Source organism: Cupressus sempervirens, chromosome 7 (genome assembly GCF_028749045.1).
Source record: "Cupressus sempervirens isolate cs-2001-9-10 chromosome 7, ASM2874904v1, whole genome shotgun sequence".
NCBI lineage: Eukaryota > Viridiplantae > Streptophyta > Pinopsida > Cupressales > Cupressaceae > Cupressus > Cupressus sempervirens.
Genome location: NC_143124.1, coordinates 570508731 through 570514590, shown reverse-complemented (window position 1 = coordinate 570514590; position 5860 = coordinate 570508731).

Below are 5860 nucleotides of genomic sequence, written 5' to 3'. Positions count from 1 at the left end.
TTGTCATGTAGCCTCGCCTAAATTGGCCTAAAGTGAAATAAGTTGACATCATTTTGGACACTTATTCTTGGTTTCATGGAAGAAAAGGACCAAATATGTTAAATATTGCAAGGAAAATTTTATTGCAAAGGAAGAAGAAGTGTGTACAAAGATTAACAAACTTTCTGTGAAACTATGGCTAGAAGCAGACAAAACCCCTATACCAAGGGAAGTTAAATTTTTATGACTTACTATGGATAAAATCTTTTTGTAATTAGAGGCAATGATGATAAATTTTGAGTGATAAAATTATTTCTATTCATAGGCTCTATCTTGATACTAGTTTCTTTCAAAAACTATTATTTTTATAAATGAACAATTTTATTTTTGTTAATATATAGGATTTTTGAAAGCTAAAGTGAGGATATAGCTATAAAAAGGAATTTTGGGATGTTTTTTTTCTATTTTAAAAATTTATCGATAAACTGCAAGAGCCTTAATTATATTTTATTAATAGAAGTTTTTTACAGATCCACCGTTCAAACGGGCACTAGTAGGAAAGAATAGGGAAGAAAACCTCCAGTCTTGCCCAGGACTATGTCCTTTATTTTACATTTGTCTTAGGGGCATACTCTAGCAAATTACATAATAATTTAATCCTTCTCAAGGATATTGATCCTTTTACAATTATCGATTTTTACAATTCATAATACATTTTACAAATATAGTATTTTCCAAGAGGTTTAATGAGCCGATGTTATATGAAGGAGTATTAGGAAGGTTATCTTTAACTGGTGCTGCTTAACTTGCTTTATACCTATTTGCATCAACACAAAATCGAACAAGAGATACTTCCAAAGAAAATGAATTAGTATTGTTAGTATAACAGTATATTGTTTCAGTTGATCCATCCTGAAGTCGTGTTATTGCCTCGAGCATTCAATTTTGAGTAATTTATGTTTATTAGATTTATGTGAAATAGTTAATCAAAAGGGCTTAAGATAGAGATCCTATAGATGGTACTGGAACTGAGGAAGAAAGAGGTGCCAACTAGCAATGAAATTTGGCAATTACTTCACAACCTACTTATAACATGACATCTATCTGCCTATATTAACATTCATATATACATGTGTACTCATAAACATCAACCATATATATATCAATGCCCTACTTACCTATACATATGTACCACTTTTTATAGGCTGCATAGTCATTACCAAATCCCTACCGTATTGTTAAACTTTGAATACAATATTAAGTAGAGACTATTTGCTAAAGAAAAGGGCTAGATGGAAGTAAAAGATGAAGACAAGGAGGGGTTTGTATAGGCTATTAGTGAATTTACACAGACAGGGTATTGCTATCCACATATAAACCTTTCAGTAAGAATCATGAGCTTGAGTTACGGTTAACACAGGAAGAGAAGGAAACCAGTGAAAGGAACAAAGATGATCTGCAACTAGTTATAAATATGCCACATTGGGTCGGATGAAACATAATATTAGAACCATCTGGTCATACTATGATTTGGCAGTCCCATAAGATTGTTCTACTCGAGTAAAGAGCAAGGCTCAAAGAAAATTGCCACAGAAGAGAGAGTTTCTAATAGATAATCAGCACAAACATATACTAATTACCTATTCAAATACTCATAGATTCATATATTTAAACCATATTTCCAGCGACCTTTGTTCTTCAAAGTTTCAAAGAGCTATTACTTTGGAAAACCTAATATATTCTAATCAAAATTTGAAACTATCTAGCTAGATCTATGGAGTTCAAAATGAGAGTGCAAACAATATTAATCTGTTTCTACTGGTTTCCCTATGGACACCATGATAGGCCATTGTTCGATTTTCAGTTGCATGGTACAAGCTTATGAATGCCTCCATTGTTTCGGCTGAGAGAAGGTGGAAGAATATAGGGGATGGTGATTTAAGCTAATAGAGAGGGTTGAAGGTTCTAGAGAACTTGAGGAACTTCTAGAAGTTCAAGAAGGTTCCATGCAAGCTTCCTGAGAATTCAAATGCCAAAAAATTGCTCTTAAGTTAGACTTGTGATGTCATTGGTTAAGACATTCTATATATTTGATGTTATTCATAGAATTGGAATTAATTAACCTTATATAAATCTTTGTACTTGAATTTATGTATTCTAAATACGGTAACCAGTTACTTCCATTTAAAGTTATTATTTTAGCAGACAAGGATTAATTTATAGCTTATGAGATTAATGTAAGGGGTGTAAGAATCTATGTACTCCAGGCCATATTTATATTTTCATATATCCTTCTATACATAGATATAATTGTATTAATATATCTATATATATATTTGCCTTACATGAATATATATTTATATGTCCTGAAGTACCTAGAACTTGAGAATTTCTGATAGGGTTCTTGTAAATATTAATTTATTAATTTATTATTTGATTAAGTAAATAGATGTCTTTGCCATCCACTCCTTCATTAGCCAACTTATCGGCCTCACTATTTCCTTCTCGGTAGATATGTTGAATAATAACTTCTTCTAAATTAGCTATTTTTTTATTTACTTCTTCTAATTTAGAGTTGATTTTCTAGTTTGGGGTAGATCTTTTCCTTAAGGCATTTAGAATGATTTGTGAATCTCCTTCAATTATTAATTTTTTAATTTTATGTTTATTTAATAATGAAATTCCTTCATTTACTGCCTCAAGCTCTGCCATGTTATTGGTTGTTATGCCTAAGGGTTTTTCTTTTTTGACGAGCCATTGTCCCAAGTGATCTCTTAAGATAAACCCTAATCTAGATACCCTTGGGTTTCCTCGAGAAGCTCCATCAAAATTGAGTTTTGTCCATCCTTGAGGGGGAGGCTCCCATCTACACTCTTTTCGTGCTAAGGTATTCTTAGAATTGTAATATAACAAAGGATTAATTAATTGGGGCCAGCATTTTTTAATTTTTGCATCCCAAGATGTAAAAGTACCTTCCAGTTTAGGAGTATTTTTGAGGTGATTATTTAAGACTTCAGTTATGGCTACTTCCATTTTATTGACTAATTGAGAAATTGACATGTTGGTGTTTTTGAATATTCTTCTATTTCTCTCTTTCCATAGTTCCCAAGTTACAATTGTTGGAGTGACATTCCAAATTTTATCGTAAATGTTTATCTCTCTACTTTTAGGCCATCTGTCTATATGGTCCTTCCAAGTCTTGGGAAGGGGCGATGTCCAGCTGAGTTTTCTCTTAATCCTATGTCAGCATTCATTGGAGAAGCTGCATTGATAAAGTATATGATTAACTGTTTCGTTATTGTTTTTACAAAGAGAGCATCTAGAGGGACCTTGGAAGCCCATTTTATTTATTCTATCAGTAGTGAGTATACGATTTTGAAGAGCCGCCCATAAGAAGATTCATGCTTTGGGCAAAATGGCAAGGTCCCAACAGAGATTCATGTGGATATTGATTTCCTCCCATCTTTGGGAATTGAGGATCACATTATATCCTTCTTTAACTTTGTATGTTATGTCATTAGATAGAGCCCATCTTAATTTATCTTCTTTGTTGGTTAGATGGATTCTACTGTCTTGGAGGATTCCTTCTATTTTGGATTGATCAATTATAGGTGTGTTTATGTTGGATAGGGGTTTCCATTTCCATGGATTGTCCTCATTTGATGGATCATGGACCACATAATCTCTTACTTTTGTTCCCCATCTTTCTTTGAGGAGGTTTATTGTTTGATTGGAAATGTTGTAAGTGTTAAGACGAGGAAGCCCATTCCAGTAATCTTCCCAAAAGAGGACATTATTGCCATTTCCAATGTCCCAGGTTGCATATTTAGAGATGATATAATGACACTTTGCTAGAAAATTCCAAAAAATTGATCCTCGAGGAGGGTTTTTTATTCTGAATAAGGAGGTTGGGTCATCAAGATTCAGGTATTTATTGTAGAGGATTTTGGACCATTTACTGTCCTTGTCTTGAAACATGTGCCATGCCAATTTAGCCCCTAATGCTTTGTTTTGCCATTCAAGATTTTTAATACCTAATCCTCTAATATTCTTTGGTCAACAGATATTTTCCCATCTAATTAAGGCTGCTTTCTTTTTATTTTCGATCCCGTTCCAAAAGAAGTTTCTTAGTTTAGCTTCAATTTTTTTATTAGTGTTTTTAGGGATTGGTAGACAAGATAATTGATATGTTGGAAGTGTTGTTAGGACTGCTTTAATTTTAGTTGTTCTGTCAGCTTTTGTTAACCATTTTCCATTCCAACTGTCAGTGTGTTTGTTAATTTTGGTGAGGACATCTTGCCAACATGGATTTTGTTTTTGCTCATTTCCTAAGTATATCTGTAGATATTTACATGGAAATTTTCCTTTTTTAAACCCTAACAAATTACATATTTGATCTTCCTGATTATTTGATGTGTTTAGAAAGAAAATTTTAGATTTTTATGCATTGATTTTTTGTCCCGATGCTTTGGTGTAATTATCTAGGATCGTTTTGTAACTCCTGGCTCATTGATTGTGCTAAGACCAGCCATAATAATATCATCTGCAAATTGCTAATGAGTTGTATTTTCAACATTATCTATTACCAGGATGCCTTGAATTTTGGATTGAATTTGAGCTTGTTTGGTTGTTCTACCCAAAGTTTCAGCCATTATAATAAAGAGGAAGGGTGAAATTGGGTCTCCTTGTCGAATGCCTCTTGAAGCACTGAAGAAACCTTCAGGAGTTCCATTTATAAGTATTGAGAATTTTGGTGTAGCTATGCATTGATAGATGAGATTTATCCATCTTTTTGAGAATTCAAAATTCTCCATAGTCTTACATAAGAATCGCCAGTCTACTTTATCATATGCTTTTTAGATATCTAATTTGAGGAACATACATGTTTCTCTGTTAGTCTTTGCAGAGTGAATAGTTTCCTGTATAATTGATATTCCATCAATTATGGATTTTCCCGGCATAAAACTAGTTTGTTCTTCTGATATTATTTTAGGTAAAAGAGTTTTGAGCCAAGCGGCAAGGGCTTTTGATAGGATTTTATAGATAGTATTGCAGAGAGCAATAGGTCTATAGTCCCTAGGGGTTTTAGCATTACTTTTTTTGGTATCAGTGTCAAGAAAGTGTGATTAATTTCTTTGAGAATGCGACCCCCGTTTCTAGTGGCTTCTATGGCAGCCCATAGTTCTTCCCCGATAATATCCCAACATTTTTGATAAAAGAAGGCTTGGAATCCATCTGGGCCGAGGGATTTGTCTTGGTTCATGCTAAAGAGGGCTGCCCTAATTTCCTCCAAAGTGAAAGGTTTATTTAAGAATTTGCTATCATCATCTGAGATAATTTTGGGAATATTTCGAAGCATTCCTTTCTGGGTAGTAAGGTGAGATGTTTCATTACTATTGAGACAATCTTGAAAATACTTGATTATTTCCTTAGTGATCTTTGGAGGTTCCAAGGTTATGTTTCCTTCTGTGTTTTTCATATGTGTTATAAGTCTAAGATTTCTATTATGGAGAGAACTGTTATGAAAGAATTTTGTGTTTCTGTCCCCTTCTTCTAGCCATTTTTCTCTTTATTTTTGATGCTAGAATATTTCTTCTTTTGCTAATATTTCTTCTTGTTTAATCATTAATTCTTTTTCTTTTATATATTTGTTATTATCCATGTCTTTTTCTATTACTTCATTATTGAGATTTTTTAGTTCTTCTTCTATTTCAAGTTTTGTTGTAAAAATATTTTAAAGTGTTCTTTATTCCATTCTTTTATTTTATTTTTTAGGTTTTTGATTTTTGTTATCAAGCAGAACATTTTTGATCCTTGCGTCTTATCTGCTTCCCACCATTTCTTAATTTGTATCATAAATGTTGTATCTAAGAACCACATT